Source organism: Perna viridis, chromosome 6 (assembly GCF_037379345.1).
Source record: "Perna viridis isolate PV_CMFRI_1.1 ecotype Kerala chromosome 6, ASM3737934v1, whole genome shotgun sequence".
NCBI classification, from domain to species: domain Eukaryota; kingdom Metazoa; phylum Mollusca; class Bivalvia; order Mytilida; family Mytilidae; genus Perna; species Perna viridis.
This window is the reverse complement of record NC_142450.1, coordinates 28,991,626-29,016,101: the sequence shown is the minus strand read 5'-3', so window position 1 is coordinate 29,016,101 and position 24,476 is coordinate 28,991,626. Positions and strand designations below refer to the sequence as shown.

Below are 24,476 nucleotides of genomic sequence, written 5' to 3'. Positions count from 1 at the left end.
ATTTCATCATCAATTTCATGTTCATCTTCTGAATATACCTGAAAGAGTAATCAAGGGAACCAAGCTTATAGCGGTAATCGAAAGAATGTAATCCATGGACAAAGACCAGACATGGAAAACAGACATTCACAGCAAAGAACATAAAGTAACTAAAATCATACATACAAAGTAACAAAAGTAAATGAGCAACTCGGACGCCACTAAAAACTGGGAGCATGGACCAGGTGCACCGGTCGGGTAAGCGTCCTCTGCTTTTCTGTAAACACCCGCCGAGTTGCTCATAAAAAGTCAAGTCCGGGGTAGACAAACGAGGAAAGGAAAACTATGACCCGTTGAATACATCATGGTGCTGATGGATACACCATAACGATCCACGAGTTCATGATGACGACCATAAAACTTCTGTAGTGATGACTTCAATCTTGTAGCAACATAACCCTGTTCCAGAAGCCTATTTGTTAGAGTTCTAGTGCGATACAGAACGTCTGCGTAGTTTCGGCAAGCTCTGGCATAACGTATGAGTTGTGATATAAACATTCCATACGCAGGAGCCGAAGGAATGTTGCCACAGATGAAAGGAAAGTTAACAATTCTGAATAAAAAGTCATCACGTTTGTCGTAAAGTTTGGTCAATAGTTTTCCTTTACCATCGATTTCTAAGTGTAGGTCAAGATATGAGGCTGACTTCACAGTGTCTGTAGTATTCTTGATATCAAGTTCTTTTGGGTAGATGCGATGTATGAAATCCCCGAAATTAGGATTGTTTAAAGATAATACATCATCTATATAGCGGAAACTGAGATTAAAGGATCTAGCCAAACGATATTCCTTCTTTCTGATCAGATCAGCTATAAAGTCAGCCTCATAAGAGTGAAGGAATAGGTCAGCAAGTAAAGGAGCACAATTTGTTCCCATTGGAATGCCGACTGTTTGTTGAAAAACACGTCCACCACACTGGACAAATATGTTGTCGATTAAAAATTCCAGCTTTTTGTAAACATCTTCCTCTGTATATTTGGAAGATGATTTGGAATTATTTCTTACAAAGTATGAGGAATCTCATGATTTTTCAACACTGTATACTTCTATTCCCCATTCTCAGTTAAAAACCCGACTTAAAAACACCACACATCGTTGTTTTTCCAAAAAAGATGGTACATCTAGATTCAAAAATATCGTTCTTTGTTGAGATTTCTCATACTTTGTAAAAAAAATAATATCCAAATCATCTTCAAAATATACAGAGGAAGATGTTTACAAAATGCTGGAATTTCTGATCGACAACATATTTGTCCAGTGCGGTGAACACCTTTTTCAACAAACGGTCGGCATTCCAATGGGAACAAATTGTGCTCCTTTACTTGCTGACCTATTCCTTCACTCTTATGAGGCTGACTCCCGTGCAGGTCCGGGTGTCGAAAGAATAGGCCTGCAGCAGCGCTAAGCTTGTCGTAAAAGGCGACTAAATAGTACTCAGGAACCTAGCCGGGGCTAGGCGCTCTGCCCACAGAGCAACTGGGATGTGTGGTGTACCCCTGACGTATTACATGCTGGGGTGTCAGGCTATAATACGAAAAACCTGACAGCAAACCATAGTGGTGCACCGTGTTAGGAAAGATACCACGTTCCTCGCACGTTAAGGAACCCTGGTATTGTATTCGATAGGAGTAAGAACCTTTGCGCTCCACCACAGGATGCTAAATTGCCCGACCCTACCTATCCCCCCTTTTTCTAGGGGCAATCGACATTTGTCGACCCTATTATCCTTTTGTCCCATCCCTTGTTTCATTTCAACATCATAAATGTTCATTTTATCATCCATTTAATGTTCATCGCCTGAATATAGCTGACATATTAATGCTCGGGCGTTAAACCCCAACAATCAATCAATCAATCAATCAATACAACAAACGGTCAGCATTCTAATGGGAACAAATTGTGGTCCTTTACTTGCTGATCTATTCCTTCACTCTTATGAGGATGACTATAGCTGATCTGATCCGAAAGAAAGAATATCGTTTAGCTAGATCCTTTAATCTCAGTTTCCGCTATATAGATGACGTATTATCTTTAAACAATCCTAATTTCGGGGATTTGATGAATCGCATCTACCCCAAAGAACTTGAGATAAAGGATACTACAGACACTGTGAAGTCAGCCTCATATCTTGACCTACACTTAGAAATCGATGGTAAGGGGAAAACTATGGAGCAAACTTAACGACAAACGTGACAACTTTTCATTCAGAATTGTCAAATTTCCTTTCATCTGTGGCAACATCTCGTCAGCATCTGCGTATGGTGTGTTCATATCACAATTTATACAAATAAATGTACGTTATGCCAGAGACTTCTAACAAGTAGGGACAGGGTTATGTTGTTACAACATTGCAGTCATCACTTCAGAAGTTTTATGGTCGCCATTATGAACTCGTGGATCGTTACGGTGTATCCATCAGTGCAATGAAAACTGAATTGTTTAACGTGTTATAGTTTTCCTTTTCTCTTTCGTCTACCCCGGACTTAAGTTTTTATGATCAATTTGGGGGTGTTTTTGTCCCTGGAATACGTTATTTTCATTACCGCTACAATTTTAGTTCCCTTGATTACTCTTACATTTTTATAATTTCACTTTTTCTTTATTTCCAAGACTGTAACATGTCCTTCAGTATTAAGAAATTATCATACACACTTATCATTTGCTATTCAAGAGCAAATTGCATTTTTTCCGTATCAATAGGATATATGTATATGTCTTGTATTCAATATATGTCATTTGCATTCAAATTGATATTTGAGAGAGAGTTTATGATTATTTAAATTAATCAAAAAACAAAATAATCCTATTTTTTCGGCGGCCATCTTGAAATCTTGTCAAAATATGCAACATTGGCGACTCTTAACCAGTATCTAACAGAAAAGTGAATTCGATATACCCTCTTTGCCTTAAAAAACAAATTTCATTCTAATCTGTGCAACTACAAATTTTGGCAGGCATTCGATTTCCATGGCAACGACTACTTTGCAAGTATCTTGAAACTTCTAAATTTGTATTTGATATGTCAGTTTCATCTTTAAAATCAAGTTTCAACTGAATCTAATTTTTATTTTTTTGCGGGAAAACCGATCGCCATGGCAACGGATAGCAATCCAATTCCAGCTCATATTCATTAATCCGGAAAATCATATTCTGGTTATCAGTTGAATAACGGGAAGTGTATTTTAGGTCAAGAATGTGATCCGCCCTAATCAGTTACCTTCCGCGATGTCCTATGACGATCACAAAAATGACTTAAGAAATGACATTGTCATTTATAGTATAAGTACATTAAATGACCGAATTTAATTAAATTAAGAGCACACAATCTTGGAATTACAAGACAATGTTTTGTATTAATAAATATGTTTAGAAACGAAAAATATTTAATTCCGTGAGTTTACTTCTGAATAATTTCTTAATAATAAAAAAAAAGCACATGATTTGCCACATTGTTTCAGAGGGCCGTGCGCAAGTTAGGTACAAAAAAAATGTTCACTCACGGATTTCTTCCAAATTTGGCATACCTACTCATTAAAATCTTGGTTATCATTCTATATTGATCGCGATTTGACTCATGAATGAGCAAAAACATGTACCTAATTTTGAATGAGTATTTTGATTTTTTGTTAGTTTTCCAACACTATGTTTTATTCCAATTCCACTTTCCCCGTAAATTCACTTTCCCCCGTTTTAGGCTTTAAAACTTACAAACTGTAAAGGAAACATTTAGAAGTTTTGAATAATAGCAGCTTGTGCCATTTTTCAATGGCAAAATGCTCTTTCAGTCAAATGTCATTCTAATTTTTGCATAAGAAAATTTCAACGAGTGAGTCGCATTATGAGGGTCAAATGCTTTACACGAATTAGGTACAAAAAATGTTCCCATACGGATTTTATTGAAATAAAATTGTTATTAGAATCTCGCCTTTCATTTCGTTTTGGTTTCATGCTGAATCACAAAATAACGAATGAACAAAAAAACGTATATTATTTTTATTGGGTGTGGTGATCTTCATGTTAATTTTTTCTGCTATTTCCTACAATTTCTTTATTCCGATTTCACTTACCTAGTACAACAAAGTTGTTGTCAGTTTTAAGCTTTGAAATCCACAAACTGTAAATATAACCTCTAAGTTATTGAAAAGTAGCAGCTTCGGTTGTTTTTTTCAAATTTTTGGTCGTTCCCTCCGCGGGACTCGAAGTCGTACCGCTGTGACATCTATGGCAACACCGCCTGCACTAAGTCCAGCGCCCTAGACCACTTGGCCAGCTAGGCTATATAAAAATACAGCTTTCGCTGGCTGGGTCATTCCTCCTCGTAGGATTAATCTAGGGCTGTAACTTAGTACACGATGTATGGTAGTACGGGACAGTTCATCTAGGCGTTATTATGTAGGATAGAGGATCAAATTAATGATGCATGTCACAACAAATCAATATTATACAACGTCTCAGAATGTGACGACTCTATTCGCTACACTGCACCATCGGATCAAATTGATACAGGGAAGATAACGTAAACTTATAGTAGGGTCTGAAAAATTCCCAACGATGTTAGAACTGTCAAATTTGCGAAGCAAATTTTTGGTCGTTCCCTCCGCGGGACTCGAACTCGAACTAAAATATATTTATATTTATAGACTCTAAAAACCTTCGGGTACTAATAGGTCTCAGTGTTTTAATGGACGGTTTTATTTTTCGGGCTATGCATATATGTATAATGCTATGTTTCCGGGTCTCACAGGGAAATTTACTTATTTTTATTGTTTCTATCTATCTTGTATTCATTACTATGAATTGATTTCTGTTGGTGAACTCGTTTTGGCAGTGAGGGGCAGGGACTTGACTGGAAGGACTTTTAAACAAATCAAATTCACTTTTATTTAATCTTTAAATATACTCTTTTGACAAGCTAAGTCAATATATACAATAATTGTAATTTATAAAAGTAAAAATCATAAAGATAACTTATAAATCTGTTAATCATTTAAACATTAAACATTCATATAACACTGAAAATGTCACTTAATTTGAGCAATCTTTTTCATTTGGAAGAATATGAACTTAATATCAAATTTATTATTTCTAATGTCTTTTTACCCAACACCTTTTTGACTTATTAATGCAAGAAAAAGGAAACATAGAAAATAAAATTAAAATATGATCCATTAAAAATCTTCAAAGTATAGAATACATTTAATTTTCAATGAAATTGTAGCCGTGATAATAAACGAATAGCTTAGACTTGAATAAAATAGTCCATACAAAGTAAATTCTTGAGCAGGTGAACGTCAAAACATGGAGGACAACAAAATAATCCTTTCCTTTTCCTCTTTCTATGCAATATTTCTTTCGTTTCTGTTTCAAAAAAAACTTCCTTTTCAACTACAGATGTAATTCAATGAATAAAACTTGTAAATCAGTATTTTTCAAACAGGGAAACACTATATCAGACCATTGATAGACCATTGATGATATATTTTTAAATGATGCAATATATTGGTGTCCTTGCCATATTAAATAGTTAAAATATGCCATTAGGAAGTATGAGCAGAGTGGCGCAGTGGAAGCGTGCTGGGCCCATAACCCAGAGGTCCGTGGATCGAAACCACGCTCTGCTAATCATTTTTTTTATCTTTATTAATTTGTTTTTTACGCTTATCCAAAAGAAATTTAGTATGTATATCTGTAACATGTTTTACCAGTGAGTATTTAGTTTTATATGAACCAATCAAGCACTTAGATATATGCTGATAGTCGACTTGTGTAGCAAAATTTTTTTTTCAAATAAATACTGTTGAACACGTGCACTTCAGTAACTGTTTGTTCATTCTCCAGTATGTACAATTTAATGTACGTTTGATTACTAATAGAAAAATAACAAAACACAAAAAATGGAGGCCGCCCACGTAGGGACTCGAACCCTAGACCCTCAGATTAAAAGTCTGATGCTCTACCGACTGAGCTACGCGGGCTCCATGAATAATAGGTGGAAATAGTGATTATTTAAAGTTTGATATTTGTTGAAGTTTCGAAGAGATTTGTTCACCAGAAGCATTTACTGAATGCTTCTTTGAAAATAAAATAAAGAGAGTAATGTGAATCTCAATGTTTTCTTATATTTCAAAATCGTTTTGGAAGGCAGTCAATGCTTTAACTATTTTTCAATGATGCAGCTGTGACCAATATCACCTGCGAACATACTAATGTGAAGAAAAATACTTGCATTGTGTATATCAATAGAAATATATCTATAATGTGCTAAACTTTCAAAAAGTATCAAAAAATATCCATCGCCCACGTAGGGACTCGAACCCTAGACCCTCAGATTAAAAGTCTGATGCTCTACCGACTGAGCTACGCGGGCTGACGAAGTACTAAGCGGTAAATATGATTTTTTTGGTGTGATATGGCGGGAAACGCTTTCAGCATGTGTATCATATGCAACGGTATAATATTCTACTAAAGTGAAAACAGAGTAAATTAATAGTTGATTTTAAAATGACAATGACAGTTGGAAATGCAGACAAGAACACTATATCAGACCATTGATAGACCATTGATGATATATTTTTAAATGATGCAATATATTGGTGTCCTTGCCATATTAAATAGTTAAAATATGCCATTAGGAAGTATGAGCAGAGTGGCGCAGTGGAAGCGTGCTGGGCCCATAACCCAGAGGTCCGTGGATCGAAACCACGCTCTGCTAATCATTTTTTTTATCTTTATTAATTTGTTTTTTACGCTTATCCAAAAGAAATTTAGTATGTATATCTGTAACATGTTTTACCAGTGAGTATTTAGTTTTATATGAACCAATCAAGCACTTAGATATATGCTGATAGTCGACTTGTGTAGCAAAATTTTTTTTTCAAATAAATACTGTTGAACACGTGCACTTCAGTAACTGTTTGTTCATTCTCCAGTATGTACAATTTAATGTACGTTTGATTACTAATAGAAAAATAACAAAACACAAAAAATGGAGGCCGCCCACGTAGGGACTCGAACCCTAGACCCTCAGATTAAAAGTCTGATGCTCTACCGACTGAGCTACGCGGGCTCCATGAATAATAGGTGGAAATAGTGATTATTTAAAGTTTGATATTTGTTGAAGTTTCGAAGAGATTTGTTCACCAGAAGCATTTACTGAATGCTTCTTTGAAAATAAAATAAAGAGAGTAATGTGAATCTCAATGTTTTCTTATATTTCAAAATCGTTTTGGAAGGCAGTCAATGCTTTAACTATTTTTCAATGATGCAGCTGTGACCAATATCACCTGCGAACATACTAATGTGAAGAAAAATACTTGCATTGTGTATATCAATAGAAATATATCTATAATGTGCTAAACTTTCAAAAAGTATCAAAAAATATCCATCGCCCACGTAGGGACTCGAACCCTAGACCCTCAGATTAAAAGTCTGATGCTCTACCGACTGAGCTACGCGGGCTGACGAAGTACTAAGCGGTAAATATGATTTTTTTGGTGTGATATGGCGGGAAACGCTTTCAGCATGTGTATCATATGCAACGGTATAATATTCTACTAAAGTGAAAACAGAGTAAATTAATAGTTGATTTTAAAATGACAATGACAGTTGGAAATGCAGACAAGAACACTATATCAGACCATTGATAGACCATTGATGATATATTTTTAAATGATGCAATATATTGGTGTCCTTGCCATATTAAATAGTTAAAATATGCCATTAGGAAGTATGAGCAGAGTGGCGCAGTGGAAGCGTGCTGGGCCCATAACCCAGAGGTCCGTGGATCGAAACCACGCTCTGCTAATCATTTTTTTTATCTTTATTAATTTGTTTTTTACGCTTATCCAAAAGAAATTTAGTATGTATATCTGTAACATGTTTTACCAGTGAGTATTTAGTTTTATATGAACCAATCAAGCACTTAGATATATGCTGATAGTCGACTTGTGTAGCAAAATTTTTTTTTCAAATAAATACTGTTGAACACGTGCACTTCAGTAACTGTTTGTTCATTCTCCAGTATGTACAATTTAATGTACGTTTGATTACTAATAGAAAAATAACAAAACACAAAAAATGGAGGCCGCCCACGTAGGGACTCGAACCCTAGACCCTCAGATTAAAAGTCTGATGCTCTACCGACTGAGCTACGCGGGCTCCATGAATAATAGGTGGAAATAGTGATTATTTAAAGTTTGATATTTGTTGAAGTTTCGAAGAGATTTGTTCACCAGAAGCATTTACTGAATGCTTCTTTGAAAATAAAATAAAGAGAGTAATGTGAATCTCAATGTTTTCTTATATTTCAAAATCGTTTTGGAAGGCAGTCAATGCTTTAACTATTTTTCAATGATGCAGCTGTGACCAATATCACCTGCGAACATACTAATGTGAAGAAAAATACTTGCATTGTGTATATCAATAGAAATATATCTATAATGTGCTAAACTTTCAAAAAGTATCAAAAAATATCCATCGCCCACGTAGGGACTCGAACCCTAGACCCTCAGATTAAAAGTCTGATGCTCTACCGACTGAGCTACGCGGGCTGACGAAGTACTAAGCGGTAAATATGATTTTTTTGGTGTGATATGGCGGGAAACGCTTTCAGCATGTGTATCATATGCAACGGTATAATATTCTACTAAAGTGAAAACAGAGTAAATTAATAGTTGATTTTAAAATGACAATGACAGTTGGAAATGCAGACAAGAACACTATATCAGACCATTGATAGACCATTGATGATATATTTTTAAATGATGCAATATATTGGTGTCCTTGCCATATTAAATAGTTAAAATATGCCATTAGGAAGTATGAGCAGAGTGGCGCAGTGGAAGCGTGCTGGGCCCATAACCCAGAGGTCCGTGGATCGAAACCACGCTCTGCTAATCATTTTTTTTATCTTTATTAATTTGTTTTTTACGCTTATCCAAAAGAAATTTAGTATGTATATCTGTAACATGTTTTACCAGTGAGTATTTAGTTTTATATGAACCAATCAAGCACTTAGATATATGCTGATAGTCGACTTGTGTAGCAAAATTTTTTTTTCAAATAAATACTGTTGAACACGTGCACTTCAGTAACTGTTTGTTCATTCTCCAGTATGTACAATTTAATGTACGTTTGATTACTAATAGAAAAATAACAAAACACAAAAAATGGAGGCCGCCCACGTAGGGACTCGAACCCTAGACCCTCAGATTAAAAGTCTGATGCTCTACCGACTGAGCTACGCGGGCTCCATGAATAATAGGTGGAAATAGTGATTATTTAAAGTTTGATATTTGTTGAAGTTTCGAAGAGATTTGTTCACCAGAAGCATTTACTGAATGCTTCTTTGAAAATAAAATAAAGAGAGTAATGTGAATCTCAATGTTTTCTTATATTTCAAAATCGTTTTGGAAGGCAGTCAATGCTTTAACTATTTTTCAATGATGCAGCTGTGACCAATATCACCTGCGAACATACTAATGTGAAGAAAAATACTTGCATTGTGTATATCAATAGAAATATATCTATAATGTGCTAAACTTTCAAAAAGTATCAAAAAATATCCATCGCCCACGTAGGGACTCGAACCCTAGACCCTCAGATTAAAAGTCTGATGCTCTACCGACTGAGCTACGCGGGCTGACGAAGTACTAAGCGGTAAATATGATTTTTTTGGTGTGATATGGCGGGAAACGCTTTCAGCATGTGTATCATATGCAACGGTATAATATTCTACTAAAGTGAAAACAGAGTAAATTAATAGTTGATTTTAAAATGACAATGACAGTTGGAAATGCAGACAAGAACACTATATCAGACCATTGATAGACCATTGATGATATATTTTTAAATGATGCAATATATTGGTGTCCTTGCCATATTAAATAGTTAAAATATGCCATTAGGAAGTATGAGCAGAGTGGCGCAGTGGAAGCGTGCTGGGCCCATAACCCAGAGGTCCGTGGATCGAAACCACGCTCTGCTAATCATTTTTTTTATCTTTATTAATTTGTTTTTTACGCTTATCCAAAAGAAATTTAGTATGTATATCTGTAACATGTTTTACCAGTGAGTATTTAGTTTTATATGAACCAATCAAGCACTTAGATATATGCTGATAGTCGACTTGTGTAGCAAAATTTTTTTTTCAAATAAATACTGTTGAACACGTGCACTTCAGTAACTGTTTGTTCATTCTCCAGTATGTACAATTTAATGTACGTTTGATTACTAATAGAAAAATAACAAAACACAAAAAATGGAGGCCGCCCACGTAGGGACTCGAACCCTAGACCCTCAGATTAAAAGTCTGATGCTCTACCGACTGAGCTACGCGGGCTCCATGAATAATAGGTGGAAATAGTGATTATTTAAAGTTTGATATTTGTTGAAGTTTCGAAGAGATTTGTTCACCAGAAGCATTTACTGAATGCTTCTTTGAAAATAAAATAAAGAGAGTAATGTGAATCTCAATGTTTTCTTATATTTCAAAATCGTTTTGGAAGGCAGTCAATGCTTTAACTATTTTTCAATGATGCAGCTGTGACCAATATCACCTGCGAACATACTAATGTGAAGAAAAATACTTGCATTGTGTATATCAATAGAAATATATCTATAATGTGCTAAACTTTCAAAAAGTATCAAAAAATATCCATCGCCCACGTAGGGACTCGAACCCTAGACCCTCAGATTAAAAGTCTGATGCTCTACCGACTGAGCTACGCGGGCTGACGAAGTACTAAGCGGTAAATATGATTTTTTTGGTGTGATATGGCGGGAAACGCTTTCAGCATGTGTATCATATGCAACGGTATAATATTCTACTAAAGTGAAAACAGAGTAAATTAATAGTTGATTTTAAAATGACAATGACAGTTGGAAATGCAGACAAGAACACTATATCAGACCATTGATAGACCATTGATGATATATTTTTAAATGATGCAATATATTGGTGTCCTTGCCATATTAAATAGTTAAAATATGCCATTAGGAAGTATGAGCAGAGTGGCGCAGTGGAAGCGTGCTGGGCCCATAACCCAGAGGTCCGTGGATCGAAACCACGCTCTGCTAATCATTTTTTTTATCTTTATTAATTTGTTTTTTACGCTTATCCAAAAGAAATTTAGTATGTATATCTGTAACATGTTTTACCAGTGAGTATTTAGTTTTATATGAACCAATCAAGCACTTAGATATATGCTGATAGTCGACTTGTGTAGCAAAATTTTTTTTTCAAATAAATACTGTTGAACACGTGCACTTCAGTAACTGTTTGTTCATTCTCCAGTATGTACAATTTAATGTACGTTTGATTACTAATAGAAAAATAACAAAACACAAAAAATGGAGGCCGCCCACGTAGGGACTCGAACCCTAGACCCTCAGATTAAAAGTCTGATGCTCTACCGACTGAGCTACGCGGGCTCCATGAATAATAGGTGGAAATAGTGATTATTTAAAGTTTGATATTTGTTGAAGTTTCGAAGAGATTTGTTCACCAGAAGCATTTACTGAATGCTTCTTTGAAAATAAAATAAAGAGAGTAATGTGAATCTCAATGTTTTCTTATATTTCAAAATCGTTTTGGAAGGCAGTCAATGCTTTAACTATTTTTCAATGATGCAGCTGTGACCAATATCACCTGCGAACATACTAATGTGAAGAAAAATACTTGCATTGTGTATATCAATAGAAATATATCTATAATGTGCTAAACTTTCAAAAAGTATCAAAAAATATCCATCGCCCACGTAGGGACTCGAACCCTAGACCCTCAGATTAAAAGTCTGATGCTCTACCGACTGAGCTACGCGGGCTGACGAAGTACTAAGCGGTAAATATGATTTTTTTGGTGTGATATGGCGGGAAACGCTTTCAGCATGTGTATCATATGCAACGGTATAATATTCTACTAAAGTGAAAACAGAGTAAATTAATAGTTGATTTTAAAATGACAATGACAGTTGGAAATGCAGACAAGAACACTATATCAGACCATTGATAGACCATTGATGATATATTTTTAAATGATGCAATATATTGGTGTCCTTGCCATATTAAATAGTTAAAATATGCCATTAGGAAGTATGAGCAGAGTGGCGCAGTGGAAGCGTGCTGGGCCCATAACCCAGAGGTCCGTGGATCGAAACCACGCTCTGCTAATCATTTTTTTTATCTTTATTAATTTGTTTTTTACGCTTATCCAAAAGAAATTTAGTATGTATATCTGTAACATGTTTTACCAGTGAGTATTTAGTTTTATATGAACCAATCAAGCACTTAGATATATGCTGATAGTCGACTTGTGTAGCAAAATTTTTTTTTCAAATAAATACTGTTGAACACGTGCACTTCAGTAACTGTTTGTTCATTCTCCAGTATGTACAATTTAATGTACGTTTGATTACTAATAGAAAAATAACAAAACACAAAAAATGGAGGCCGCCCACGTAGGGACTCGAACCCTAGACCCTCAGATTAAAAGTCTGATGCTCTACCGACTGAGCTACGCGGGCTCCATGAATAATAGGTGGAAATAGTGATTATTTAAAGTTTGATATTTGTTGAAGTTTCGAAGAGATTTGTTCACCAGAAGCATTTACTGAATGCTTCTTTGAAAATAAAATAAAGAGAGTAATGTGAATCTCAATGTTTTCTTATATTTCAAAATCGTTTTGGAAGGCAGTCAATGCTTTAACTATTTTTCAATGATGCAGCTGTGACCAATATCACCTGCGAACATACTAATGTGAAGAAAAATACTTGCATTGTGTATATCAATAGAAATATATCTATAATGTGCTAAACTTTCAAAAAGTATCAAAAAATATCCATCGCCCACGTAGGGACTCGAACCCTAGACCCTCAGATTAAAAGTCTGATGCTCTACCGACTGAGCTACGCGGGCTGACGAAGTACTAAGCGGTAAATATGATTTTTTTGGTGTGATATGGCGGGAAACGCTTTCAGCATGTGTATCATATGCAACGGTATAATATTCTACTAAAGTGAAAACAGAGTAAATTAATAGTTGATTTTAAAATGACAATGACAGTTGGAAATGCAGACAAGAACACTATATCAGACCATTGATAGACCATTGATGATATATTTTTAAATGATGCAATATATTGGTGTCCTTGCCATATTAAATAGTTAAAATATGCCATTAGGAAGTATGAGCAGAGTGGCGCAGTGGAAGCGTGCTGGGCCCATAACCCAGAGGTCCGTGGATCGAAACCACGCTCTGCTAATCATTTTTTTTATCTTTATTAATTTGTTTTTTACGCTTATCCAAAAGAAATTTAGTATGTATATCTGTAACATGTTTTACCAGTGAGTATTTAGTTTTATATGAACCAATCAAGCACTTAGATATATGCTGATAGTCGACTTGTGTAGCAAAATTTTTTTTTCAAATAAATACTGTTGAACACGTGCACTTCAGTAACTGTTTGTTCATTCTCCAGTATGTACAATTTAATGTACGTTTGATTACTAATAGAAAAATAACAAAACACAAAAAATGGAGGCCGCCCACGTAGGGACTCGAACCCTAGACCCTCAGATTAAAAGTCTGATGCTCTACCGACTGAGCTACGCGGGCTCCATGAATAATAGGTGGAAATAGTGATTATTTAAAGTTTGATATTTGTTGAAGTTTCGAAGAGATTTGTTCACCAGAAGCATTTACTGAATGCTTCTTTGAAAATAAAATAAAGAGAGTAATGTGAATCTCAATGTTTTCTTATATTTCAAAATCGTTTTGGAAGGCAGTCAATGCTTTAACTATTTTTCAATGATGCAGCTGTGACCAATATCACCTGCGAACATACTAATGTGAAGAAAAATACTTGCATTGTGTATATCAATAGAAATATATCTATAATGTGCTAAACTTTCAAAAAGTATCAAAAAATATCCATCGCCCACGTAGGGACTCGAACCCTAGACCCTCAGATTAAAAGTCTGATGCTCTACCGACTGAGCTACGCGGGCTGACGAAGTACTAAGCGGTAAATATGATTTTTTTGGTGTGATATGGCGGGAAACGCTTTCAGCATGTGTATCATATGCAACGGTATAATATTCTACTAAAGTGAAAACAGAGTAAATTAATAGTTGATTTTAAAATGACAATGACAGTTGGAAATGCAGACAAGAACACTATATCAGACCATTGATAGACCATTGATGATATATTTTTAAATGATGCAATATATTGGTGTCCTTGCCATATTAAATAGTTAAAATATGCCATTAGGAAGTATGAGCAGAGTGGCGCAGTGGAAGCGTGCTGGGCCCATAACCCAGAGGTCCGTGGATCGAAACCACGCTCTGCTAATCATTTTTTTTATCTTTATTAATTTGTTTTTTACGCTTATCCAAAAGAAATTTAGTATGTATATCTGTAACATGTTTTACCAGTGAGTATTTAGTTTTATATGAACCAATCAAGCACTTAGATATATGCTGATAGTCGACTTGTGTAGCAAAATTTTTTTTTCAAATAAATACTGTTGAACACGTGCACTTCAGTAACTGTTTGTTCATTCTCCAGTATGTACAATTTAATGTACGTTTGATTACTAATAGAAAAATAACAAAACACAAAAAATGGAGGCCGCCCACGTAGGGACTCGAACCCTAGACCCTCAGATTAAAAGTCTGATGCTCTACCGACTGAGCTACGCGGGCTCCATGAATAATAGGTGGAAATAGTGATTATTTAAAGTTTGATATTTGTTGAAGTTTCGAAGAGATTTGTTCACCAGAAGCATTTACTGAATGCTTCTTTGAAAATAAAATAAAGAGAGTAATGTGAATCTCAATGTTTTCTTATATTTCAAAATCGTTTTGGAAGGCAGTCAATGCTTTAACTATTTTTCAATGATGCAGCTGTGACCAATATCACCTGCGAACATACTAATGTGAAGAAAAATACTTGCATTGTGTATATCAATAGAAATATATCTATAATGTGCTAAACTTTCAAAAAGTATCAAAAAATATCCATCGCCCACGTAGGGACTCGAACCCTAGACCCTCAGATTAAAAGTCTGATGCTCTACCGACTGAGCTACGCGGGCTGACGAAGTACTAAGCGGTAAATATGATTTTTTTGGTGTGATATGGCGGGAAACGCTTTCAGCATGTGTATCATATGCAACGGTATAATATTCTACTAAAGTGAAAACAGAGTAAATTAATAGTTGATTTTAAAATGACAATGACAGTTGGAAATGCAGACAAGAACACTATATCAGACCATTGATAGACCATTGATGATATATTTTTAAATGATGCAATATATTGGTGTCCTTGCCATATTAAATAGTTAAAATATGCCATTAGGAAGTATGAGCAGAGTGGCGCAGTGGAAGCGTGCTGGGCCCATAACCCAGAGGTCCGTGGATCGAAACCACGCTCTGCTAATCATTTTTTTTATCTTTATTAATTTGTTTTTTACGCTTATCCAAAAGAAATTTAGTATGTATATCTGTAACATGTTTTACCAGTGAGTATTTAGTTTTATATGAACCAATCAAGCACTTAGATATATGCTGATAGTCGACTTGTGTAGCAAAATTTTTTTTTCAAATAAATACTGTTGAACACGTGCACTTCAGTAACTGTTTGTTCATTCTCCAGTATGTACAATTTAATGTACGTTTGATTACTAATAGAAAAATAACAAAACACAAAAAATGGAGGCCGCCCACGTAGGGACTCGAACCCTAGACCCTCAGATTAAAAGTCTGATGCTCTACCGACTGAGCTACGCGGGCTCCATGAATAATAGGTGGAAATAGTGATTATTTAAAGTTTGATATTTGTTGAAGTTTCGAAGAGATTTGTTCACCAGAAGCATTTACTGAATGCTTCTTTGAAAATAAAATAAAGAGAGTAATGTGAATCTCAATGTTTTCTTATATTTCAAAATCGTTTTGGAAGGCAGTCAATGCTTTAACTATTTTTCAATGATGCAGCTGTGACCAATATCACCTGCGAACATACTAATGTGAAGAAAAATACTTGCATTGTGTATATCAATAGAAATATATCTATAATGTGCTAAACTTTCAAAAAGTATCAAAAAATATCCATCGCCCACGTAGGGACTCGAACCCTAGACCCTCAGATTAAAAGTCTGATGCTCTACCGACTGAGCTACGCGGGCTGACGAAGTACTAAGCGGTAAATATGATTTTTTTGGTGTGATATGGCGGGAAACGCTTTCAGCATGTGTATCATATGCAACGGTATAATATTCTACTAAAGTGAAAACAGAGTAAATTAATAGTTGATTTTAAAATGACAATGACAGTTGGAAATGCAGACAAGAACACTATATCAGACCATTGATAGACCATTGATGATATATTTTTAAATGATGCAATATATTGGTGTCCTTGCCATATTAAATAGTTAAAATATGCCATTAGGAAGTATGAGCAGAGTGGCGCAGTGGAAGCGTGCTGGGCCCATAACCCAGAGGTCCGTGGATCGAAACCACGCTCTGCTAATCATTTTTTTTATCTTTATTAATTTGTTTTTTACGCTTATCCAAAAGAAATTTAGTATGTATATCTGTAACATGTTTTACCAGTGAGTATTTAGTTTTATATGAACCAATCAAGCACTTAGATATATGCTGATAGTCGACTTGTGTAGCAAAATTTTTTTTTCAAATAAATACTGTTGAACACGTGCACTTCAGTAACTGTTTGTTCATTCTCCAGTATGTACAATTTAATGTACGTTTGATTACTAATAGAAAAATAACAAAACACAAAAAATGGAGGCCGCCCACGTAGGGACTCGAACCCTAGACCCTCAGATTAAAAGTCTGATGCTCTACCGACTGAGCTACGCGGGCTCCATGAATAATAGGTGGAAATAGTGATTATTTAAAGTTTGATATTTGTTGAAGTTTCGAAGAGATTTGTTCACCAGAAGCATTTACTGAATGCTTCTTTGAAAATAAAATAAAGAGAGTAATGTGAATCTCAATGTTTTCTTATATTTCAAAATCGTTTTGGAAGGCAGTCAATGCTTTAACTATTTTTCAATGATGCAGCTGTGACCAATATCACCTGCGAACATACTAATGTGAAGAAAAATACTTGCATTGTGTATATCAATAGAAATATATCTATAATGTGCTAAACTTTCAAAAAGTATCAAAAAATATCCATCGCCCACGTAGGGACTCGAACCCTAGACCCTCAGATTAAAAGTCTGATGCTCTACCGACTGAGCTACGCGGGCTGACGAAGTACTAAGCGGTAAATATGATTTTTTTGGTGTGATATGGCGGGAAACGCTTTCAGCATGTGTATCATATGCAACGGTATAATATTCTACTAAAGTGAAAACAGAGTAAATTAATAGTTGATTTTAAAATGACAATGACAGTTGGAAATGCAGACAAGAACACTATATCAGACCATTGATAGACCATTGATGATATATTTTTAAATGATGCAATATATTGGTGTCCTTGCCATATTAAATAGTTAAAATATGCCATTAGGAAGTATGAGCAGAGTGGCGCAGTGGAAGCGTGCTGGGCCCATAACCCAGAGGTCCGTGGATCGAAACCACGCTCTGCTAATCATTTTTTTTATCTTTATTAATTTGTTTTTTACGCTTATCCAAAAGAAATTTAGTATGTATATCTGTAACATGTTTTACCAGTGAGTATTTAGTTTTATATGAACCAATCAAGCACTTAGATATATGCTGATAGTCGACTTGTGTAGCAAAATTTTTTTTTCAAATAAATACTGTTGAACACGTGCACTTCAGTAACTGTTTGTTCATTCTCCAGTATGTACAATTTAATGTACGTTTGATTACTAATAGAAAAATAACAAAACACAAAAAATGGAGGCCGCCCACGTAGGGACTCGAACCCTAGACCCTCAGATTAAAAGTCTGATGCTCTACCGACTGAGCTACGCGGGCTCCATGAATAATAGGTGGAAATAGTGATTATTTAAAGTTTGATATTTGTTGAAGTTTCGAAGAGATTTGTTCACCAGAAGCATTTACTGAATGCTTCTTTGAAAATAAAATAAAGAGAGTAATGTGAATCTCAATGTTTTCTTATATTTCAAAATCGTTTTGGAAGGCAGTCAATGCTTTAACTATTTTTCAATGATGCAGCTGTGACCAATATCACCTGCGAACATACTAATGTGAAGAAAAATACTTGCATTGTGTATATCAATAGAAATATATCTATAATGTGCTAAACTTTCAAAAAGTATCAAAAAATATCCATCGCCCACGTAGGGACTCGAACCCTAGACCCTCAGATTAAAAGTCTGATGCTCTACCGACTGAGCTACGCGGGCTGACGAAGTACTAAGCGGTAAATATGATTTTTTTGGTGTGATATGGCGGGAAACGCTTTCAGCATGTGTATCATATGCAACGGTATAATATTCTACTAAAGTGAAAACAGAGTAAATTAATAGTTGATTTTAAAATGACAATGACAGTTGGAAATGCAGACAAGAACACTATATCAGACCATTGATAGACCATTGATGATATATTTTTAAATGATGCAATATATTGGTGTCCTTGCCATATTAAATAGTTAAAATATGCCATTAGGAAGTATGAGCAGAGTGGCGCAGTGGAAGCGTGCTGGGCCCATAACCCAGAGGTCCGTGGATCGAAACCACGCTCTGCTAATCATTTTTTTTATCTTTATTAATTTGTTTTTTACGCTTATCCAAAAGAAATTTAGTATGTATATCTGTAACATGTTTTACCAGTGAGTATTTAGTTTTATATGAACCAATCAAGCACTTAGATATATGCTGATAGTCGACTTGTGTAGCAAAATTTTTTTTTCAAATAAATACTGTTGAACACGTGCACTTCAGTAACTGTTTGTTCATTCTCCAGTATGTACAATTTAATGTACGTTTGATTACTAATAGAAAAATAACAAAACACAAAAAATGGAGGCCGCCCACGTAGGGACTCGAACCCTAGACCCTCAGATTAAAAGTCTGATGCTCTACCGACTGAGCTACGCGGGCTCCATGAATAATAGGTGGAAATAGTGATTATTTAAAGTTTGATATTTGTTGAAGTTTCGAAGAGATTTGTTCACCAGAAGCATTTACTGAATGCTTCTTTGAAAATAAAATAAAGAGAGTAATGTGAATCTCAATGTTTTCTTATATTTCAAAATCGTTTTGGAAGGCAGTCAATGCTTTAACTATTTTTCAATGATGCAGCTGTGACCAATATCACCTGCGAACATACTAATGTGAAGAAAAATACTTGCATTGTGTATATCAATAGAAATATATCTATAATGTGCTAAACTTTCAAAAAGTATCAAAAAATATCCATCGCCCACGTAGGGACTCGAACCCTAGACCCTCAGATTAAAAGTCTGATGCTCTACCGACTGAGCTACGCGGGCTGACGAAGTACTAAGCGGTAAATATGATTTTTTTGGTGTGATATGGCGGGAAACGCTTTCAGCATGTGTATCATATGCAACGGTATAATATTCTACTAAAGTGAAAACAGAGTAAATTAATAGTTGATTTTAAAATGACAATGACAGTTGGAAATGCAGACAAGAACACTATATCAGACCATTGATAGACCATTGATGATATATTTTTAAATGATGCAATATATTGGTGTCCTTGCCATATTAAATAGTTAAAATATGCCATTAGGAAGTATGAGCAGAGTGGCGCAGTGGAAGCGTGCTGGGCCCATAACCCAGAGGTCCGTGGATCGAAACCACGCTCTGCTAATCATTTTTTTTATCTTTATTAATTTGTTTTTTACGCTTATCCAAAAGAAATTTAGTATGTATATCTGTAACATGTTTTACCAGTGAGTATTTAGTTTTATATGAACCAATCAAGCACTTAGATATATGCTGATAGTCGACTTGTGTAGCAAAATTTTTTTTTCAAATAAATACTGTTGAACACGTGCACTTCAGTAACTGTTTGTTCATTCTCCAGTATGTACAATTTAATGTACGTTTGATTACTAATAGAAAAATAACAAAACACAAAAAATGGAGGCCGCCCACGTAGGGACTCGAACCCTAGACCCTCAGATTAAAAGTCTGATGCTCTACCGACTGAGCTACGCGGGCTCCATGAATAATAGGTGGAAATAGTGATTATTTAAAGTTTGATATTTGTTGAAGTTTCGAAGAGATTTGTTCACCAGAAGCATTTACTGAATGCTTCTTTGAAAATAAAATAAAGAGAGTAATGTGAATCTCAATGTTTTCTTATATTTCAAAATCGTTTTGGAAGGCAGTCAATGCTTTAACTATTTTTCAATGATGCAGCTGTGACCAATATCACCTGCGAACATACTAATGTGAAGAAAAATACTTGCATTGTGTATATCAATAGAAATATATCTATAATGTGCTAAACTTTCAAAAAGTATCAAAAAATATCCATCGCCCACGTAGGGACTCGAACCCTAGACCCTCAGATTAAAAGTCTGATGCTCTACCGACTGAGCTACGCGGGCTGACGAAGTACTAAGCGGTAAATATGATTTTTTTGGTGTGATATGGCGGGAAACGCTTTCAGCATGTGTATCATATGCAACGGTATAATATTCTACTAAAGTGAAAACAGAGTAAATTAATAGTTGATTTTAAAATGACAATGACAGTTGGAAATGCAGACAAGAACACTATATCAGACCATTGATAGACCATTGATGATATATTTTTAAATGATGCAATATATTGGTGTCCTTGCCATATTAAATAGTTAAAATATGCCATTAGGAAGTATGAGCAGAGTGGCGCAGTGGAAGCGTGCTGGGCCCATAACCCAGAGGTCCGTGGATCGAAACCACGCTCTGCTAATCATTTTTTTTATCTTTATTAATTTGTTTTTTACGCTTATCCAAAAGAAATTTAGTATGTATATCTGTAACATGTTTTACCAGTGAGTATTTAGTTTTATATGAACCAATCAAGCACTTAGATATATGCTGATAGTCGACTTGTGTAGCAAAATTTTTTTTTCAAATAAATACTGTTGAACACGTGCACTTCAGTAACTGTTTGTTCATTCTCCAGTATGTACAATTTAATGTACGTTTGATTACTAATAGAAAAATAACAAAACACAAAAAATGGAGGCCGCCCACGTAGGGACTCGAACCCTAGACCCTCAGATTAAAAGTCTGATGCTCTACCGACTGAGCTACGCGGGCTCCATGAATAATAGGTGGAAATAGTGATTATTTAAAGTTTGATATTTGTTGAAGTTTCGAAGAGATTTGTTCACCAGAAGCATTTACTGAATGCTTCTTTGAAAATAAAATAAAGAGAGTAATGTGAATCTCAATGTTTTCTTATATTTCAAAATCGTTTTGGAAGGCAGTCAATGCTTTAACTATTTTTCAATGATGCAGCTGTGACCAATATCACCTGCGAACATACTAATGTGAAGAAAAATACTTGCATTGTGTATATCAATAGAAATATATCTATAATGTGCTAAACTTTCAAAAAGTATCAAAAAATATCCATCGCCCACGTAGGGACTCGAACCCTAGACCCTCAGATTAAAAGTCTGATGCTCTACCGACTGAGCTACGCGGGCTGACGAAGTACTAAGCGGTAAATATGATTTTTTTGGTGTGATATGGCGGGAAACGCTTTCAGCATGTGTATCATATGCAACGGTATAATATTCTACTAAAGTGAAAACAGAGTAAATTAATAGTTGATTTTAAAATGACAATGACAGTTGGAAATGCAGACAAGAACACTATATCAGACCATTGATAGACCATTGATGATATATTTTTAAATGATGCAATATATTGGTGTCCTTGCCATATTAAATAGTTAAAATATGCCATTAGGAAGTATGAGCAGAGTGGCGCAGTGGAAGCGTGCTGGGCCCATAACCCAGAGGTCCGTGGATCGAAACCACGCTCTGCTAATCATTTTTTTTATCTTTATTAATTTGTTTTTTACGCTTATCCAAAAGAAATTTAGTATGTATATCTGTAACATGTTTTACCAGTGAGTATTTAGTTTTATATGAACCAATCAAGCACTTAGATATATGCTGATAGTCGACTTGTGTAGCAAAATTTTTTTTTCAAATAAATACTGTTGAACACGTGCACTTCAGTAACTGTTTGTTCATTCTCCAGTATGTACAATTTAATGTACGTTTGATTACTAATAGAAAAATAACAAAACACAAAAATGGAGGCCGCCCACGTAGGGACTCGAACCCTAGACCCTCAGATTAAAAGTCTGATGCTCTACCGACTGAGCTACGCGGGCTCCATGAATAATAGGTGGAAATAGTGATTATTTAAAGTTTGATATTTGTTGAAGTTTCGAAGAGATTTGTTCACCAGAAGCATTTACTGAATGCTTCTTTGAAAATAAAATAAAGAGAGTAATGTGAATCTCAATGTTTTCTTATATTTCAAATCGTTTTGGAAGGCAGTCAATGCTTTAACTATTTTTCAATGATGCAGCTGTGACCAATATCACCTGCGAACATACTAATGTGAAGAAAAATACTTGCATTGTGTATATCAATAGAAATATATCTATAATGTGCTAAACTTTCAAAAAGTATCAAAAAATATCCATCGCCCACGTAGGGACTCGAACCCTAGACCCTCAGATTAAAAGTCTGATGCTCTACCGACTGAGCTACGCGGGCTGACGAAGTACTAAGCGGTAAATATGATTTTTTTGGTGTGATATGGCGGGAAACGCTTTCAGCATGTGTATCATATGCAACGGTATAATATTCTACTAAAGTGAAAACAGAGTAAATTAATAGTTGATTTTAAAATGACAATGACAGTTGGAAATGCAGACAAGAACACTATATCAGACCATTGATAGACCATTGATGATATATTTTTAAATGATGCAATATATTGGTGTCCTTGCCATATTAAATAGTTAAAATATGCCATTAGGAAGTATGAGCAGAGTGGCGCAGTGGAAGCGTGCTGGGCCCATAACCCAGAGGTCCGTGGATCGAAACCACGCTCTGCTAATCATTTTTTTTATCTTTATTAATTTGTTTTTTACGCTTATCCAAAAGAAATTTAGTATGTATATCTGTAACATGTTTTACCAGTGAGTATTTAGTTTTATATGAACCAATCAAGCACTTAGATATATGCTGATAGTCGACTTGTGTAGCAAAATTTTTTTTTCAAATAAATACTGTTGAACACGTGCACTTCAGTAACTGTTTGTTCATTCTCCAGTATGTACAATTTAATGTACGTTTGATTACTAATAGAAAAATAACAAAACACAAAAAATGGAGGCCGCCCACGTAGGGACTCGAACCCTAGACCCTCAGATTAAAAGTCTGATGCTCTACCGACTGAGCTACGCGGGCTCCATGAATAATAGGTGGAAATAGTGATTATTTAAAGTTTGATATTTGTTGAAGTTTCGAGAGATTTGTTCACCAGAAGCATTTACTGAATGCTTCTTTGAAAATAAAATAAAGAGAGTAATGTGAATCTCAATGTTTTCTTATATTTCAAAATCGTTTTGGAAGGCAGTCAATGCTTTAACTATTTTTCAATGATGCAGCTGTGACCAATATCACCTGCGAACATACTAATGTGAAGAAAAATACTTGCATTGTGTATATCAATAGAAATATATCTATAATGTGCTAAACTTTCAAAAAGTATCAAAAAATATCCATCGCCCACGTAGGGACTCGAACCCTAGACCCTCAGATTAAAAGTCTGATGCTCTACCGACTGAGCTACGCGGGCTGACGAAGTACTAAGCGGTAAATATGATTTTTTTGGTGTGATATGGCGGGAAACGCTTTCAGCATGTGTATCATATGCAACGGTATAATATTCTACTAAAGTGAAAACAGAGTAAATTAATAGTTGATTTTAAAATGACAATGACAGTTGGAAATGCAGACAAGAACACTATATCAGACCATTGATAGACCATTGATGATATATTTTTAAATGATGCAATATATTGGTGTCCTTGCCATATTAAATAGTTAAAATATGCCATTAGGAAGTATGAGCAGAGTGGCGCAGTGGAAGCGTGCTGGGCCCATAACCCAGAGGTCCGTGGATCGAAACCACGCTCTGCTAATCATTTTTTTTATCTTTATTAATTTGTTTTTTACGCTTATCCAAAAGAAATTTAGTATGTATATCTGTAACATGTTTTACCAGTGAGTATTTAGTTTTATATGAACCAATCAAGCACTTAGATATATGCTGATAGTCGACTTGTGTAGCAAAATTTTTTTTTCAAATACTGTTGAACACGTGCACTTCAGTAACTGTTTGTTCATTCTCCAGTATGTACAATTTAATGTACGTTTGATTACTAATAGAAAAATAACAAAACACAAAAAATG

General features: G+C 35.0%; 52 non-coding genes across 52 annotated transcripts; 18 read left to right on the top strand and 34 right to left on the bottom strand.

Annotated features, from left to right (window-relative positions):
- The first annotated feature begins 5,588 nt into the window (after nucleotides 1-5,588).
- Trnam-cau (transfer RNA methionine (anticodon CAU)) lies at nucleotides 5,589-5,660 on the top strand. The gene has a single exon. It is a non-coding gene; the product is annotated as a tRNA-Met (tRNA).
- A 281-nt stretch (nucleotides 5,661-5,941) lies between these two features.
- On the bottom strand, nucleotides 5,942-6,014 carry Trnak-uuu (transfer RNA lysine (anticodon UUU)). Its single transcript has one exon. It is a non-coding gene; the product is annotated as a tRNA-Lys (tRNA).
- Nucleotides 6,015-6,333: 319 nt separating this feature from the next.
- Trnak-uuu (transfer RNA lysine (anticodon UUU)) lies at nucleotides 6,334-6,406 on the bottom strand. Its single transcript has one exon. It is a non-coding gene; the product is annotated as a tRNA-Lys (tRNA).
- Nucleotides 6,407-6,679: 273 nt separating this feature from the next.
- On the top strand, nucleotides 6,680-6,751 carry Trnam-cau (transfer RNA methionine (anticodon CAU)). The gene has a single exon. It is a non-coding gene; the product is annotated as a tRNA-Met (tRNA).
- A 281-nt stretch (nucleotides 6,752-7,032) lies between these two features.
- Trnak-uuu (transfer RNA lysine (anticodon UUU)) lies at nucleotides 7,033-7,105 on the bottom strand. Its single transcript has one exon. It is a non-coding gene; the product is annotated as a tRNA-Lys (tRNA).
- Nucleotides 7,106-7,424: 319 nt separating this feature from the next.
- Nucleotides 7,425-7,497, bottom strand: Trnak-uuu (transfer RNA lysine (anticodon UUU)). The gene has a single exon. It is a non-coding gene; the product is annotated as a tRNA-Lys (tRNA).
- A 273-nt stretch (nucleotides 7,498-7,770) lies between these two features.
- On the top strand, nucleotides 7,771-7,842 carry Trnam-cau (transfer RNA methionine (anticodon CAU)). Its single transcript has one exon. It is a non-coding gene; the product is annotated as a tRNA-Met (tRNA).
- Nucleotides 7,843-8,123: 281 nt separating this feature from the next.
- Nucleotides 8,124-8,196, bottom strand: Trnak-uuu (transfer RNA lysine (anticodon UUU)). Its single transcript has one exon. It is a non-coding gene; the product is annotated as a tRNA-Lys (tRNA).
- A 319-nt stretch (nucleotides 8,197-8,515) lies between these two features.
- On the bottom strand, nucleotides 8,516-8,588 carry Trnak-uuu (transfer RNA lysine (anticodon UUU)). The gene has a single exon. It is a non-coding gene; the product is annotated as a tRNA-Lys (tRNA).
- Nucleotides 8,589-8,861: 273 nt separating this feature from the next.
- Trnam-cau (transfer RNA methionine (anticodon CAU)) lies at nucleotides 8,862-8,933 on the top strand. The gene has a single exon. It is a non-coding gene; the product is annotated as a tRNA-Met (tRNA).
- A 281-nt stretch (nucleotides 8,934-9,214) lies between these two features.
- Trnak-uuu (transfer RNA lysine (anticodon UUU)) lies at nucleotides 9,215-9,287 on the bottom strand. Its single transcript has one exon. It is a non-coding gene; the product is annotated as a tRNA-Lys (tRNA).
- A 319-nt stretch (nucleotides 9,288-9,606) lies between these two features.
- On the bottom strand, nucleotides 9,607-9,679 carry Trnak-uuu (transfer RNA lysine (anticodon UUU)). The gene has a single exon. It is a non-coding gene; the product is annotated as a tRNA-Lys (tRNA).
- A 273-nt stretch (nucleotides 9,680-9,952) lies between these two features.
- Nucleotides 9,953-10,024, top strand: Trnam-cau (transfer RNA methionine (anticodon CAU)). Its single transcript has one exon. It is a non-coding gene; the product is annotated as a tRNA-Met (tRNA).
- Nucleotides 10,025-10,305: 281 nt separating this feature from the next.
- Nucleotides 10,306-10,378, bottom strand: Trnak-uuu (transfer RNA lysine (anticodon UUU)). Its single transcript has one exon. It is a non-coding gene; the product is annotated as a tRNA-Lys (tRNA).
- A 319-nt stretch (nucleotides 10,379-10,697) lies between these two features.
- On the bottom strand, nucleotides 10,698-10,770 carry Trnak-uuu (transfer RNA lysine (anticodon UUU)). Its single transcript has one exon. It is a non-coding gene; the product is annotated as a tRNA-Lys (tRNA).
- A 273-nt stretch (nucleotides 10,771-11,043) lies between these two features.
- Trnam-cau (transfer RNA methionine (anticodon CAU)) lies at nucleotides 11,044-11,115 on the top strand. Its single transcript has one exon. It is a non-coding gene; the product is annotated as a tRNA-Met (tRNA).
- Nucleotides 11,116-11,396: 281 nt separating this feature from the next.
- On the bottom strand, nucleotides 11,397-11,469 carry Trnak-uuu (transfer RNA lysine (anticodon UUU)). Its single transcript has one exon. It is a non-coding gene; the product is annotated as a tRNA-Lys (tRNA).
- Nucleotides 11,470-11,788: 319 nt separating this feature from the next.
- On the bottom strand, nucleotides 11,789-11,861 carry Trnak-uuu (transfer RNA lysine (anticodon UUU)). Its single transcript has one exon. It is a non-coding gene; the product is annotated as a tRNA-Lys (tRNA).
- Nucleotides 11,862-12,134: 273 nt separating this feature from the next.
- On the top strand, nucleotides 12,135-12,206 carry Trnam-cau (transfer RNA methionine (anticodon CAU)). The gene has a single exon. It is a non-coding gene; the product is annotated as a tRNA-Met (tRNA).
- Nucleotides 12,207-12,487: 281 nt separating this feature from the next.
- Nucleotides 12,488-12,560, bottom strand: Trnak-uuu (transfer RNA lysine (anticodon UUU)). Its single transcript has one exon. It is a non-coding gene; the product is annotated as a tRNA-Lys (tRNA).
- A 319-nt stretch (nucleotides 12,561-12,879) lies between these two features.
- Trnak-uuu (transfer RNA lysine (anticodon UUU)) lies at nucleotides 12,880-12,952 on the bottom strand. The gene has a single exon. It is a non-coding gene; the product is annotated as a tRNA-Lys (tRNA).
- Nucleotides 12,953-13,225: 273 nt separating this feature from the next.
- On the top strand, nucleotides 13,226-13,297 carry Trnam-cau (transfer RNA methionine (anticodon CAU)). Its single transcript has one exon. It is a non-coding gene; the product is annotated as a tRNA-Met (tRNA).
- A 281-nt stretch (nucleotides 13,298-13,578) lies between these two features.
- Trnak-uuu (transfer RNA lysine (anticodon UUU)) lies at nucleotides 13,579-13,651 on the bottom strand. Its single transcript has one exon. It is a non-coding gene; the product is annotated as a tRNA-Lys (tRNA).
- Nucleotides 13,652-13,970: 319 nt separating this feature from the next.
- Trnak-uuu (transfer RNA lysine (anticodon UUU)) lies at nucleotides 13,971-14,043 on the bottom strand. The gene has a single exon. It is a non-coding gene; the product is annotated as a tRNA-Lys (tRNA).
- A 273-nt stretch (nucleotides 14,044-14,316) lies between these two features.
- On the top strand, nucleotides 14,317-14,388 carry Trnam-cau (transfer RNA methionine (anticodon CAU)). The gene has a single exon. It is a non-coding gene; the product is annotated as a tRNA-Met (tRNA).
- A 281-nt stretch (nucleotides 14,389-14,669) lies between these two features.
- Trnak-uuu (transfer RNA lysine (anticodon UUU)) lies at nucleotides 14,670-14,742 on the bottom strand. The gene has a single exon. It is a non-coding gene; the product is annotated as a tRNA-Lys (tRNA).
- Nucleotides 14,743-15,061: 319 nt separating this feature from the next.
- On the bottom strand, nucleotides 15,062-15,134 carry Trnak-uuu (transfer RNA lysine (anticodon UUU)). The gene has a single exon. It is a non-coding gene; the product is annotated as a tRNA-Lys (tRNA).
- A 273-nt stretch (nucleotides 15,135-15,407) lies between these two features.
- On the top strand, nucleotides 15,408-15,479 carry Trnam-cau (transfer RNA methionine (anticodon CAU)). Its single transcript has one exon. It is a non-coding gene; the product is annotated as a tRNA-Met (tRNA).
- Nucleotides 15,480-15,760: 281 nt separating this feature from the next.
- On the bottom strand, nucleotides 15,761-15,833 carry Trnak-uuu (transfer RNA lysine (anticodon UUU)). Its single transcript has one exon. It is a non-coding gene; the product is annotated as a tRNA-Lys (tRNA).
- Nucleotides 15,834-16,152: 319 nt separating this feature from the next.
- Trnak-uuu (transfer RNA lysine (anticodon UUU)) lies at nucleotides 16,153-16,225 on the bottom strand. The gene has a single exon. It is a non-coding gene; the product is annotated as a tRNA-Lys (tRNA).
- Nucleotides 16,226-16,498: 273 nt separating this feature from the next.
- Trnam-cau (transfer RNA methionine (anticodon CAU)) lies at nucleotides 16,499-16,570 on the top strand. The gene has a single exon. It is a non-coding gene; the product is annotated as a tRNA-Met (tRNA).
- A 281-nt stretch (nucleotides 16,571-16,851) lies between these two features.
- Nucleotides 16,852-16,924, bottom strand: Trnak-uuu (transfer RNA lysine (anticodon UUU)). Its single transcript has one exon. It is a non-coding gene; the product is annotated as a tRNA-Lys (tRNA).
- A 319-nt stretch (nucleotides 16,925-17,243) lies between these two features.
- Nucleotides 17,244-17,316, bottom strand: Trnak-uuu (transfer RNA lysine (anticodon UUU)). Its single transcript has one exon. It is a non-coding gene; the product is annotated as a tRNA-Lys (tRNA).
- A 273-nt stretch (nucleotides 17,317-17,589) lies between these two features.
- On the top strand, nucleotides 17,590-17,661 carry Trnam-cau (transfer RNA methionine (anticodon CAU)). Its single transcript has one exon. It is a non-coding gene; the product is annotated as a tRNA-Met (tRNA).
- A 281-nt stretch (nucleotides 17,662-17,942) lies between these two features.
- On the bottom strand, nucleotides 17,943-18,015 carry Trnak-uuu (transfer RNA lysine (anticodon UUU)). The gene has a single exon. It is a non-coding gene; the product is annotated as a tRNA-Lys (tRNA).
- Nucleotides 18,016-18,334: 319 nt separating this feature from the next.
- Nucleotides 18,335-18,407, bottom strand: Trnak-uuu (transfer RNA lysine (anticodon UUU)). The gene has a single exon. It is a non-coding gene; the product is annotated as a tRNA-Lys (tRNA).
- A 273-nt stretch (nucleotides 18,408-18,680) lies between these two features.
- Nucleotides 18,681-18,752, top strand: Trnam-cau (transfer RNA methionine (anticodon CAU)). Its single transcript has one exon. It is a non-coding gene; the product is annotated as a tRNA-Met (tRNA).
- Nucleotides 18,753-19,033: 281 nt separating this feature from the next.
- Nucleotides 19,034-19,106, bottom strand: Trnak-uuu (transfer RNA lysine (anticodon UUU)). The gene has a single exon. It is a non-coding gene; the product is annotated as a tRNA-Lys (tRNA).
- Nucleotides 19,107-19,425: 319 nt separating this feature from the next.
- On the bottom strand, nucleotides 19,426-19,498 carry Trnak-uuu (transfer RNA lysine (anticodon UUU)). The gene has a single exon. It is a non-coding gene; the product is annotated as a tRNA-Lys (tRNA).
- A 273-nt stretch (nucleotides 19,499-19,771) lies between these two features.
- Trnam-cau (transfer RNA methionine (anticodon CAU)) lies at nucleotides 19,772-19,843 on the top strand. Its single transcript has one exon. It is a non-coding gene; the product is annotated as a tRNA-Met (tRNA).
- A 281-nt stretch (nucleotides 19,844-20,124) lies between these two features.
- On the bottom strand, nucleotides 20,125-20,197 carry Trnak-uuu (transfer RNA lysine (anticodon UUU)). The gene has a single exon. It is a non-coding gene; the product is annotated as a tRNA-Lys (tRNA).
- A 319-nt stretch (nucleotides 20,198-20,516) lies between these two features.
- On the bottom strand, nucleotides 20,517-20,589 carry Trnak-uuu (transfer RNA lysine (anticodon UUU)). Its single transcript has one exon. It is a non-coding gene; the product is annotated as a tRNA-Lys (tRNA).
- A 273-nt stretch (nucleotides 20,590-20,862) lies between these two features.
- Trnam-cau (transfer RNA methionine (anticodon CAU)) lies at nucleotides 20,863-20,934 on the top strand. The gene has a single exon. It is a non-coding gene; the product is annotated as a tRNA-Met (tRNA).
- A 281-nt stretch (nucleotides 20,935-21,215) lies between these two features.
- Trnak-uuu (transfer RNA lysine (anticodon UUU)) lies at nucleotides 21,216-21,288 on the bottom strand. Its single transcript has one exon. It is a non-coding gene; the product is annotated as a tRNA-Lys (tRNA).
- A 319-nt stretch (nucleotides 21,289-21,607) lies between these two features.
- On the bottom strand, nucleotides 21,608-21,680 carry Trnak-uuu (transfer RNA lysine (anticodon UUU)). Its single transcript has one exon. It is a non-coding gene; the product is annotated as a tRNA-Lys (tRNA).
- A 273-nt stretch (nucleotides 21,681-21,953) lies between these two features.
- Trnam-cau (transfer RNA methionine (anticodon CAU)) lies at nucleotides 21,954-22,025 on the top strand. Its single transcript has one exon. It is a non-coding gene; the product is annotated as a tRNA-Met (tRNA).
- Nucleotides 22,026-22,305: 280 nt separating this feature from the next.
- Trnak-uuu (transfer RNA lysine (anticodon UUU)) lies at nucleotides 22,306-22,378 on the bottom strand. The gene has a single exon. It is a non-coding gene; the product is annotated as a tRNA-Lys (tRNA).
- Nucleotides 22,379-22,696: 318 nt separating this feature from the next.
- On the bottom strand, nucleotides 22,697-22,769 carry Trnak-uuu (transfer RNA lysine (anticodon UUU)). The gene has a single exon. It is a non-coding gene; the product is annotated as a tRNA-Lys (tRNA).
- A 273-nt stretch (nucleotides 22,770-23,042) lies between these two features.
- Nucleotides 23,043-23,114, top strand: Trnam-cau (transfer RNA methionine (anticodon CAU)). The gene has a single exon. It is a non-coding gene; the product is annotated as a tRNA-Met (tRNA).
- Nucleotides 23,115-23,395: 281 nt separating this feature from the next.
- Nucleotides 23,396-23,468, bottom strand: Trnak-uuu (transfer RNA lysine (anticodon UUU)). The gene has a single exon. It is a non-coding gene; the product is annotated as a tRNA-Lys (tRNA).
- A 318-nt stretch (nucleotides 23,469-23,786) lies between these two features.
- Trnak-uuu (transfer RNA lysine (anticodon UUU)) lies at nucleotides 23,787-23,859 on the bottom strand. Its single transcript has one exon. It is a non-coding gene; the product is annotated as a tRNA-Lys (tRNA).
- Nucleotides 23,860-24,132: 273 nt separating this feature from the next.
- On the top strand, nucleotides 24,133-24,204 carry Trnam-cau (transfer RNA methionine (anticodon CAU)). The gene has a single exon. It is a non-coding gene; the product is annotated as a tRNA-Met (tRNA).
- Nucleotides 24,205-24,476: the final 272 nt, after the last annotated feature.